A 13,521-nucleotide genomic window follows, 5' to 3' on the forward strand; every position below is an offset into this window, starting at 1 on the left:
TTTTTTCTACTAATTAATACACAGGAGAAATTATTTTGATTAAAATAACTGTAACATGTCACGTTTCACCCTCTTGTGTAGCAATCATGGTGTTTACAAAAACTTAAGCTTCTAAGTTTCTGAAGTATTCGCTGTCACAATAAAATATTTTTCTTAAATTACTCTAGTTTTAAAATAAAATGTTGGAGCCAGGGATTTATTCAATTTAAAGATCAAATAGTGGCATCATAACTGTAATATAGCATAAGTTAATTAAACAGATGTTCACAGAGCTATGTGACAGTTGAAATGTGAAAAGATATACAGTAAGATTTGTCATATTATGATATTTGATCTCCCTCCTCCCTCTTCTTCCCTCTTTTGTTTAACTTAAAGAATTCCCTGAAGTAATATTTACAAATATTGATACATCAGCAGCTAAAGGCATTGCACACTGGCTTCACCTGGATGTGATTATTTACACTAAATATTAATGTTTCCCTTTACCAAGCAGCAACTACCAATTCACTTTGCTGATAAATTCCAATATCGTGCACAGCGACCACTGATTGCAAAGAAACTTTTTAATCAGGATCAGGGAAATAATTAAGTGTCAATAAATGTGGCATACAACCATCACTTGTTATAATTTATCTAAACACACACACCGGGGCCAATTTTCCCAGAAACACTTAACCTCCCAGTATGACTTATTACTGTGGGAGTGGACCTCCAGGAGGAAACCCATACGTGGGGAAAACATGCAAACCCCACTTACCTGTAGATATCACCCCAAGAATTAAAGCCTTTCAACTGATTTACTTTCAATGGCACAAACTAGCACAAAAGGAGCACCAATGAATACTGAGGTTTTTATTTAATAACTAAACTTTATTATTATGATGTACATATGCAGTCATTCAAAACAAGCGGGGTATGCTGCGGTATAACATGGTGGGCATGTCGCAGTTACCGCATCATACCGTATGCAAATTAGATTATGTTAATAGTATCTGGAATCACCTTGTAAAACCAGCAGGTGGAGCTAATAAAGCTTAACCTCTCCTGTACAGCATTTTAGCTTTCACCAGAAAACATCCGGTTTCGAATCCTGATCACTGCTGAGGTACGATCTTTATTCAATTAAGAATTGAAGTTGTATACTCTTTAGACTTTTAAATTTAAACTGTGCATTACAGCATGTTAATCATTATATATTAAAAAGTTGGTATATTTTATGAAAGCAAGATTGCTCAGTTGGACAAAATTACACAACCTACAGATGCAGCCATTCAAAATGCGCGGGCGATACCGCATTATTTTCCGGTACGCTGTACACAGTCTACCGCAAGCTACCGGTAAATACCGCGAGTTACCGGTAAATGCCACTAGTTACCGTAAATTCTCCTATAATACAACAAGCAAAATAATAGTATCCAGAATTTCTGCAAGGTGGAGCTAATAAAGCTCAACCTCTCATGTTTGAGCTGTGGCCATCAGTCTTTAACGAAGATATTACTAAAAGTATTAATAATGAATGACCTTGGACAAGCTGTAAGTGTAAACTCAAAGTATTGCCTTGGTCAACATTCTTTTTTTCATTGACTGTCTTTGTAAAAGTAACACAACAACATTTCACAATCACGCATTTGTTTCCAATCATGCAAAATACAGTAATTTTTGAGAATCGATTCACCATGCCTTTCACATGCTCATAAAAGAGATTGATTTAGGAACATAAACATATTACCGTATGAAAACTGTACTGTATACAGTATGTATATGTATATTTAATGTCTTAACTGTGCCCATTTAAGTATTGAATATTCATATCTAATTTTACCACTGAAGGGAAATCTTAGTAGCTGAGCATAAAAAGAATAGGAGCATACTGCAATGCGTGTGAAGGCCATAAACGATATTAATTTTGGAACATAAACATACAGTATATGGCTGGTCTCGGTACTTTAAAGAAAACATACACGAAACATGGTTTCATTATGACCAGAATCGGTCTTGAGATATTTTTAACTTGATTTACAGTATTTGAAAGGTATGTCTTAACACCGATACTACAGTGCGTAAATACTGCTCACGTATATGTTTCTAGGTTTATATTATGCATTTCATATGGTCAAATTACTTTTGAGCAACTAATAAGAAGCGCGGAACGGTATGCGTTTTAGTTTCGTTTTGTGCTGGGACTCTGCTTTTAACAATGTCCCCATGGATTGATTAGAGATATCAAGTACATACAAGTTGTTTTTTAAATGTTGTAGTTCGTCTTGTAAAAATGTTACGAGTACATCATCTATCAACAATTACACAGGTTCTGTTTCCATATTGCGGATTTTGGTTACGTAATATTATTTTCTAGATTTCACGTTGTGAATATATGATTTGGGCAAACAGAGCCGCAAAGAAGTACATTATGGGTTGTTGTTTTATTTTGCAGTTTTATCTAGAACAAGCGATGCTTAAACCTTGGACTGATTCTTGTGAAACTATCCACACGACAGTTACAGTACCTAGGAGTTTACTTCAGTGATGTCACTGATGGAATGTTTCTAAAAATCCATCTTCTGTAAAACGTCTTCTCTAATTGTCCTGCATATGTATTCGCTAATGAAGCTGTGTGTTCTGAGCCTGGATCTCTACATTTCTGTATGAACTAACTTAGAGGGCTAAAGACAGCTTGTGTTTAAATTGAGTGTAAGGTAATTTATGCTTCTAAAGTCATGGTCAGCATTTATTATTGTACTGTGCTGTAAACTTGTTCTGTGCCTAGTCACATTATTTTATAGCGTTTTTATAGCGTTGTCAAATCTGGTGGCACTGTGTGTTAGTTTCTTGACTCCCATGTCACATGGTCTGTGATTGAATCCCATGGAACTATGACTTTATTTTTTAACAAACATTTCTTTGAAAAACTGAAATGTTTCCCTTGGTCAGAGATTAAATAAAACCTCACTCACACCAAACAAATTTATATTTCTAAATATCACAATATGATCGAATTGAAGTCTTTTTAATAACAATGAATAGTCACCTATGCGTTACAAAATAAACATTTATATTGATTTGAATCACGTTTTGATTTAAATTGTAAACGCGTGTTTAAATATATGTGTTTAAAAGCAATATACTGTATAAAAGCGCTGATTCTTATGGAGTGTGTTCCGCCGGGGATTCAAAACAATTTTTTTTTTAATCGCGTATCTAAGGAAAATTGCAGTAACTTTGTTCATGCACAAACAGTGGCATGTTACATTATAATTTCTTGCCAGAAAGCTCTAAATTGCAACCTAAATTGCAAAAATGCAAATTATTTAAACTGCGACACTGATCATTCATCTCTAAATAAACTTTATTTTATATGGCGTTTTAAGCGAATAGGTAATTAGATTGCTCATAAACTTAATCGCTTTTTCTAAATAAACACAGCGTGATTGCTCTCTGAAAATGCTTTTCCTTTAGGCTCAGATTTCAACTATAGATCGTATTATTATAAACTTTCTTGGAAAAATGTATTTTATGTAAACCATGTTTGCTATTAATTCATTTAGGGCTAAAATACGTTCATTGTCTTCCAATCGAGTCGAGTTGACATTGGAAGCTTGCCACTCCCGGACTGTTAAACCAACGCATTAGCATGTTAAAGCGATTCTATTGAGGAGCCCAGCTACCACTTAACACTGTACTTCCTCCTTTGAAAATACCTGTGAAACCGGTTTAATTCGTTACAGCCAGCACTCCGGCAGAGAGGGGGGTTGTACTCGTAAAGTAGAAGCAGGCGAGATTTCCAGCGAAAGACACCTCCCCCCCCCCTCAAAAACCCAGTAAGCAGTAATCCGTTAAGTTGAAAATTTAGGTGGATTTTGAGGATGATAAAGAGGATAAACTGGAATGGTAGGAGGGTTTGGCTTTGCATAAGGGGCGGGATTATGATAATTGGAGGAATTTGTGAGAGTATAATGGTTTGATATATTTAATTTTGTATTGTGGTCGTTATCTATGTTTTTGGTTGGTATTATGTTTATATGGTTGTTTTTGTTGGTTGGTTGTTATTATGGTTATTAATAATACGATCTATAGTTGAAATCTGAGCCTAAATAAAAAGAAAAAGCAAGTGATTAGGTTTATGAGCAATCTAATTACTTATTCGTTTAAAACGCTATATAAAATAAAGTTTATTATTCATTTGCTAGACAGAGCGGTGAACATTATTATGCATAAGACAAAGATAACGAAATCTGTGTACGCTGTAAGGTTTTTACTTCTTAAACTTTTAAAATACATGTTTCGAACAGAAAGAAATCCTCTTCCTGGTACAGTACTGTATGTATAGAAAACCAGCACGTCTTTTTTCTCCAATCAGAGGGGTGTCAGATGGCGTCAGCCAATCACCATTCTGAAGCCCTACCATAATCTCTGGTATGGGGAGACCCCAGAATTCTGTCCCATAGTTTAGACAGATGATAGATACTTTTATTGATCCCGTGAGGGAAATAAAGTAAATCATTTTCATTTTAGGAAATTATTAAACACTCGGTTAAAAGCAAAGGAGATTGTCTGTTATAGTGGACATAAAAACAAGAGTTCGCTGGCATTATATCCTGGAAGACACAGACCGGCGCCAGACCGGTAAAATGCCTGATGAACTAGGGATTGGACAGTTTACAAGTGCTTGTACAATCGATGGAAATGTTCAAATAAATGTGCAAAAGAAATAAACAAAATAATAATTTATTTCTTTACCATATTGGCTAGCTAAAGTCCACTCTTTGCTAGTTAGTGGCTGTGTTTCTGCGCTTGGTAGCAACTGGTGACTGTTCTCAGGCGGAAGATGTAAACAGCTTAATTTTCGTGTTAAATAATTTTTAAAAATTAAAATTCATTCTATACAGCAATCACATATTTGGTTACCGTTTCATAAAACTTTCATGCTTAAAATGTTTAGGGAGAAATGGAAGACTGGTGTGTATTTTTTCTTTAAACTATCAAGACCAGCCATACACAGTACAGTTTATGTACATACAGTAATGTTTATGTTCCTAAATTAATATTGTTTATGACCTTCAGATGCGTGTGCTCCTATTTTTTTATGCTCAGCTACTAAAATTTCCCTTTAGTGGTAAAATTCCATATAAATATTCAAAACTAAGCGGATTAAAATGTGCACAGTAAAGACATTAAATGATTAAATCTTTTCACTACCAACCAATGCACCACGAGTGCCCCTGTCGGTCATTTTGGCCAGCCAATCACTTACCGCGGTGCCCTGCGGGTAGGTTACTGTACCGCGGGTTTTTACCGCGCATTTTGAATGGCTGCATCTGTACCACCTTTATCATAAATCTTTTAATTATGCTGAAATATTTTATGCATCAAAGTCTTTACCAAAGATATTACTAATAGTATTAATAATGAATGACCTTGGACAAGCTGTAAACTCAAAGTATTACCCTGGTCCACATTTTTTTGTAACTGTCTTTGTAAACTAAAATACTTTATTTTTTCGTTGACAAAAAATAACACCACAGCATTTCACACTTGTTTCCAATCATACAAAGGAAGTCTTGAGAATCTCCGATTCACCATGCCTTTCACATGCTCATAAAAGATATAAATTGAGGAACATAAACATATTACTGTATGTAAACTGTACTGTATATGGCTGGTCGTGGTATTTTAAAGAAAAAATACACACCAGTATTCCATTTCTCCCTAAACATTTGAAGCAGAAAAATGTCTTACAGTACATGTGGTTATTTTGAAACGTTTTTACCTGCTCCTTCTGACCATATTACTGTACGTTTATCTACTTTTTTGAAAAACTGATCGTTTTAACCTTTTCTGCGAATACTCTCGTTATCGGATTAAACAAAAGCATACTTTTAGAATTGGATTAATAGGAAATACAACATGGATTCGCGTATCTAAATAAATTAATAATGGTATAACTATATTTCTATATCGATATGTGTATTGCTGTTTCAGTATATGTCATACAACTTGCATTGGTGTCATGGAAGGTTAAATGACTGATTTATAAGCGTGAGGTCAGCTGTTCAAATCCAGCAATCGCTATGAGTTTTCTTTTAACAAATAAACACTTCTTCGAAAAACTAAAACAGAAAATACTATGAACACTACGGTATATTGAATTTTTTTTTTATTTCTAAATATCACAACATGTTCATACTGTATGTACACAGCGGTACTGTAGGTTGTAGGGCCTAAATCCACATGAGACCGAAAGCCCTACGTTAATGTTGTGAATTCGCCTGGTGCTGTGCAGTTTTCATCTCTTTCTGTGGAAGTGCTGGCTGTGCCAAATTAAACTGGTTTCATAGGTATTTTCAAAGTAGAATAGGACGAGTCTTCCAGCGAAAGACACTCCACCTTTCCCCCACGGACACATTTTTTTAGAAAAACAGATTCACAGCAAGAAGCTGTGTCAGTCTTCTGTGTAAAAAAAATCAGTTTGAACACCATGGGGGCTGTTTTTAATAAGCTGCTGAGTAAAGAATAGGAATTTTCCTGCTGTCAGCAGTATTGTGTATATAGTTTTATGTAAAGGCTGTGAAAAGTATCACAAGTAGAGGTCTTTAAAAGTAGGCTGGGCAAACAATTATTTTAATTCTTAAAAAATAAATAAAAAACGAGATATAATGATGTGTTCCTACTTAGACATTGCACAACTTTAAAAGCTATAAAAAACGGTTCTGATGGTTAATAACCACTTTTTATGCGCTAATAATGGGTGATCAGCTTAGAATCTCTGTCTACGCTATAATGTTTTTACTTCTTAATTAGACATTTAAAATACACGAAGTCCATAAAAACAACACATGTTTCAAATAGAAAAAATCATATTCTGTTGTCTTCCTGTTATGTAGAACAGATGAGCAGGTCTTTATTCCCCTATCAGAGGCTCTGAAAACAACATGCTGCCCACTGCGCTGTGTCAGAGGGAGAGGTAGCACTGGGAAGGAGGAAGAACGGAGCTCAGTAATGCACAATGGCTGTAAAGCACCTATTGCGTTCATAACTTAGTGTTTAAAATTAAACAACATAAATCATTTTCTTTGACTTTAAGTCACTTAATGATCATTAAGCACAGGTTTCTTCTTTGAAAGCATCGTTAGACAAAGCAGGAACTTATTGTACTTTCTAATGACATTACACGTGGAAAGATTACAGGTAACAGATTTTAATCGTCTTTAATTTTGTTGTACATTTTAGAAAAGTTTTACCTATGCATACACCACAAAACTATTTTCGATTGTATTTCTGAATCCTATGTATAAAAAAACTTGCAGCTTATTCAACAATTCCAAGATGATCATGATGAAGTGTGTTGTATGTCTAATGGTCTAACCCCATTTTCCCCATTTTGGACAATGCAATGTAAATCATTATCTTTGCATTTTAAGTCTCTTAATTCACTTTAAGCATAGCTTTCTCACTATTTAGATTTATTTGTCATACCATCGTTAAACAAAGCAGGAGCATATACTTCTTCCTCATGGGATCAAACATGTAAAGGTTATAGTGTAATCATATTTATTTTTAAAATTTTTTTAGAAAAGTGTCATTTATACAAAAAAGTTGCATTTAATACCACTCGATAGTTATATTAATAGAGATAAGCTCCCAATTAAAGCTCAGCTCACAGATCAAACAGCAATATCTCATACACTGGGACTGATCTGTGATCTGTGATGTGGTTCAGTGTGAATTGAGGTGCTCTAGCAGGCTAGCTGGTGTCTGTGTGGTTCGGGCTGTGCCAAAAAATAAAAAACGGTTTAACAACTCTTAAGCATACTGTAGCTTTTGTTAGACCATTAGACATCTAATAAACTTCCTCATGATCATCTTTGTGAACAGCTTCGCGCTGTGAATCTGTTTTTCTGAGAAAACGTGTCCATGGGTGAAAGGTAGAGTGTCTTTCGTTGAAAGACTCATTCTATTCTACTTTGAAAATACCTGTGAAACTGGTTGGATTTGGCACAGCCAGCACTTCCGCAGAGAGAGATGAAAACCGTGCAGTGCCAGGGGAATGCACAACATTAATGTAGGGCTTTCGGGCTCACATGGATTTACGCCCTACAACCTGCGGTACCGCTGTGCGACATACAGTATGAACAAGTTCTGATATTTAGAAATATAAAAAATGTTAATATACTGTAGTGTCCATAATATTTCCTATTTTAGTTTTTCGAAGAAATGTTTATTTCTTAAACGAAAACTCACAGCAATTGGTGGATTTGAACACCAAACCTCACGCTTATGAATTAGTCATTTAAGCTGTCATGCCACTAAAGCAAGTCATGTGACACACACTGAAACAGCAATCCACATATCAACATAGAAATATAGTTATACCATTACTAATTTATTTAGATACGTAAATCCATATTATATTCCCTATTAATCCAATTCTAAAAGTATGCTTTTTTTAATCCAATAATGAGCGTATTTGCAGAAAAAGATCAATTTTTCACAAAGTATATAAACGTACAATAATATGGTCAGAAGGAGCAGGTAAAAACGTTTCAAAATAACCACATGTACTGTAAGACATTTTTCTGCTTCAAATGTTTAGGGAGAAATGGAATACTGGTGTGTATTTTTTCTTTAAAATACCAAGACCAGCCATATACAGTACAGTTTACATACAGTAATATTTTTATGTTCCTAAATTAATATCGTTTATGATCTTCAGATGCGTTATGCTCCTATTTTTTTTATGCTTAGCTACTAAAATTTCCCTTTAGTGGTAAAATTCCCTATAAATATTCAATACTAAGTGGATTCAAATATGCACAGTAAAGGGATTAAATGATTCAATCTTTTCACTACCGACCAATGCACCATGAGTGCCCCTGTCGGTCATTTTGGCCAGCCAATCACGTACCGCGGTACGGCATGGTGGTGCACACGTAGACGGGTTTGTACCGTGCATTTTGAATGGCTGCATCTGTATTCAGTTTGTACACAGAATAAAATTCTACCAATTTTACCACATTCCAAAAAAAATTTAACATCTTTAAAAGGGTGATTCTCCCTAATCATTATGTTGGTCAAGTGGTTGTTAAGGCCACTTTGCAAACACAAGACAAAATACAATAGCATTCTCTTTTCTACCCTTAACACCTCCTGCTCCTCTAAAAATCCGAAGCATATCTTTTCCTCGCTCTGCCCTGGTACTCTGACCATCTGCGATCAATGAAGGCAGTCTTCCGAAAACCTGAATGTAGGTGGTGTCTTCCTGGCCTTAACATACAGTACGTTATCAGGCTTGAAAAATATTTTTGGTTTCACATTTGAAATCCACCACCTGCCTATTAGATCCCATTTCCACCATTTTATTCCTATCCTGTTTCTCTCTGCCCCATTGTCCTCAATACAATTAATGAACTCCTGAGCAAAGGAGTTGCACCAACGGTCCTCAAAACTCCTGCCATTACCCCATGCCAAAAAAGCTTAACATGGCTCTGGAAAATCTAAACAATTTTTGCTCAATCTTCAACTTACCCTTTCTTGCAAAAAATCCAGAACATTATGACAAATCAGTTAATTAACCAACTCAATGCAGAAAACCTTTTTGAACTCCTCCCATCTGGCTTCTGACAACTTCACAGCACATAAACTGACCCGATCAAAGTCACTAACATATCTTCTAATAGGTTCTGATTCTGTTTGCATTTCTATCCTTATTCTTCTTGATCTCAGTGCTGCTTTCAACACTGTTAAACATGATTTCATATTTTTCATCCTGAGACTGTTTTGAAGTTTCTGACACTGCTCTTAAATGGTTTAAGTCTCACTGATTGCTGTCACTTTGTCTTTCTTGGCAGACTTAAGTTTGAAACTGGACTCATTAAGTCTGATGTTTTTTGGGGCTCAATACTGGGCCCGCTACTTTTCAGCATTTACATCTTTTCACTTGGTCAGCTTTCATGGTCACAAGGCCTCAACTATCACACCTATGCTGACGATACTCAAATCTACATTCATACCAAGCCTGACAATGATGTGGCTGTCTCTGTTCTCTCTAATTGCATCTCCAATAGTAAAAACATAGGTGACTCAAAATGTCCTTAATTTAAACTGTGACAAAACTGACATCATGCTTATTGATGCCCCCCATCAACTAGTAAAGCCAATGCAGTAACTCTATCTGTAGATGGTACTGTAATAGATCTAAATTGAAAAACTTGGGGGTGATATTTAATTTAGGCTTGACATTTGACCCACATGTGCAACATACTGTCAAAACATTCTTTCACCTAAGAAATATCACAAGACTACATCCTCTGTTATTGCTAACTGTTGCTGAAAAGCTGATCAACACATTTGTCTTCTCCCGAATTGATTATTTTAAATAATAAATAAATAAGGGAGCATACCCACATGAACCTGATAGCGCTACATTGGTGGCAGAGTGGTATGGGATAGCCGTTTGCCGAGTATAATGTATACGGCCGACATTACAGGTTGTGTGAGCCGGCTTACAGTGCGGTGACGTCACCGCCCTTCACTGGTGATAGCCAGGACCTCAGCTGCCAGGCTAAAGGGAAATCTCCCTTAAGCTCAGCTGGCTGGTTCCCTTTTGAGTGATGCCGGAGGCCCGGGTTCGAATCCCCAGCGGTGAGGCAGCAGCAGCAAGGGCCCATACACACGTGAACCCGAGAGCGCTACAATATATATATTTATTCATTCTGCTGCCTTCATAGACCTTGGTTCATTTGCATACTAGAAGAAGAATGTGCTAGAGAAATACGATGAATTTATTTGGGACCTGGACTATCCATACGCTAGGTATCATTATAAATGACAGAATTTAGCAATGGATGGAGCAACAGAGCTACAGGACAGTTGAATACACCAAATTCAGTTTATGGAAGATCATAGTCCATTTTGTATTAATAGTAGGTTAAGGGGCTGTAATAGGAGCTTTGTGGTCAGAAATACTAAGGTTTGTAGGCTGGTGAGCCCAGTACCACAATAACTCATTAAGCCTAATTTATGGCCATACTTACCTTTTGGGACGTTGACATGTAATCTAAGCAGAAACAATCAAAAGTAGAAGGGAAATCAGCAGCACAGCAATTGAGAGAATCCATATATTGAAATAGCCAAGAACTGAAATACATTTGTCATAACAGTTTGTAGGTTTAGGTTTAAAATGCCAGGTAGAAATATGATAAATGTTTAGAGGACAGTACAACAGAATTACTAACAGACACTAAAACCCTTTGGTGGGTTATTAGTTTTTTCAATATTGCCATATGCATTGTGTGTAATAACATTCGAAATTGAATAGTGATATAGTTAGCCATGTTTTACTGAGATGAAAGATATTTTTTGTAAAAAAGGAATTCGACTCTTATTATTATTTAAGTATTAAGGGGAATGAATCTAGTAATTGCTCACAAAGTGGGCTTAGATTTAGAGTTGCATATTGCAAAGAACCTGTTGTAATTTTGGAGATAGCACAAACAGCCAAAATCAATACCTTGGTCTTCAGGTGAATACTAATGTCAAAATAGACATGTTATTCTATGAAAAATAGAATTAATACTGCAGTTAGAGGTGTTATTAGAGAAAAAACAGAGTCCATGTTACCATTGCTGACATTATTATCTGCAGTATTTCAAATCTATAGTGGTGACTATGAAACTTAGTGTCACGATCGTAATCCCTCCAAGGGCGCTCTAACCCTTTTCTATTTTAGTTGATTATGCGCACCTGCCACCTGTTTAGTCTGACACTATTTAAGCCTGGCTATTCCTGGCTCAGCATTGAAAGATGGTCACCTGTAAGCCCGCCTACCAGTGGGTCCAGGAAAGACCCAACAGCACTGGCTTCATCACGACATCCTGACCATCTGAGTCTGGGACTTGGAGCTCCTGGCCTCGTTACCCTGGTTTTATTTCCCTTCCCTGTTTCAGATCCCTTTCCGGATTTTAACCTTGTTTGTTTAGTCTTGGATGGATCACCTGGTTTTGGACTTCTGGCTGTGCCCTGTATTTCCCCTGTCAGAACTTGTTAGCCTGCGCCATGCCCCCCGAGCACAGATCACCGTCGTCACACCCGTCGTCACACCCCCCTGTCTGTCAACCCTTCCTGATCCTCTACGTCTCATCCCTGTTGTCCTTCTCCACTTACTTCTGGATTATACCGTCTTGCATAGGGTCCTGAATTATGCTTCACGGGAGTCTGGACTAGCTCTCGTACACTAAGTCTATTTAGTTACGAAGGTAGTGAGGATCACAGACACAAGAACTCAGAGAGTAAGAGAACATGAGCAGGCTATTCGGGAATTAAAGTAGTTGCTTATGCTGACTACCTTATACAAGTCCTGTAATCAATTATGCCATCTAGCAATTTTAATTTGGCATGCATAAATTCACTGGATCCCCCAGAACCACAAGGCTACCCACAGAACAGCACAAGACTGGCATACTACATAAGATAGCTGTCTACTCAAAAAAACACACAAAAAATGTATTTACAAGGGACACATGCAGAAAAAACAAATTAAACAAATCTCCAGTAAGCAAAGCAAAAGTCCAACAAAAAAATTCCAAACTCTCCAGACTGAGCTCTGTTCAGTATACAGGTGAATGATCTTCTGCCACACCAATGAAAGCAATAAAACTCCTCAATTTTCATGGTGAGCAAGCAGACACAAAAAGACTTGGGAGGACTGGCTATATGCAGTTGACCAGGTCCTCCCAAAAATCCAACAGTGTCACAGTCACAGTGCATTTTCTCTATTTCCTTTGTCTTTTGTGTTACCTTACTATTTGAGAAAGTGGACCCTCTATTTGAGGTCCACTTCAGCCTGTTCACAACTCCATACAATGTAATGTGTCACCTTTGACTTTATGGTAATTGCTGGGTTTCTAGGCAAACAGTTGGGCATTCAATAAATGCTCATTATCAGTTGCTGTACTGTTTGCACTGGTAAGGCTTGAATAAAGGAGAAAAAAACATACCCAAAAAACAAACCCTGACAAATGCCTTGGCCATTATATTCATAACTAAAATAAACATATCCCCCAAGCTGCTTCCAATTTTGTCACCCTGTGACACTTAATCTAAGCAAAAGTAGACATTTACTGTCGTAGATGGCATTCAATTTGAGATGTTTTCAGCCATGCAGATTAAGGTTGAACTTTTATTACTCAGTTCAGAACTGATAAGTAAATAATCCTCTTGAATAAGGCATACCAGTTAATTCTGCATTGAAAATAGTTTACCAAATCAATAAAAGGGAAGAAAACCAACACCTCTATAGAGGCAAGGGATACATTATTAATGTACAACAATTAACATTGACCTTAATGAGAATAGTTAATGTGTTTAATAAAAATGTAGTGTATTATAGTTATCAATATACTTAAGGATGAGGGAGAATATAGCTATGAATTGTGCCTTTATTTAGTCAAACACGATCAATAAAATATAAGAATGGTTTATAGATTATGTAAAATTTGATAATTTAGCCACAAATTTAGTTTTCAC

At 36.3% G+C, this 13,521-nt stretch overlaps 1 protein-coding gene across 3 annotated transcripts in view; it reads right to left on the bottom strand.

The window, feature by feature from the left end:
- Positions 1–13,521, bottom strand: part of kctd8 (potassium channel tetramerization domain containing 8) — a 179,516-nt gene that overhangs the window by 80,638 nt on the left and 85,357 nt on the right. The gene's annotated exons all lie outside the window — the stretch shown is intronic.

The sequence above is a fragment of the Lepisosteus oculatus genome, chromosome 1 (assembly GCF_040954835.1).
Source record: "Lepisosteus oculatus isolate fLepOcu1 chromosome 1, fLepOcu1.hap2, whole genome shotgun sequence".
In the NCBI taxonomy this organism is placed as follows: domain Eukaryota; kingdom Metazoa; phylum Chordata; class Actinopteri; order Semionotiformes; family Lepisosteidae; genus Lepisosteus; species Lepisosteus oculatus.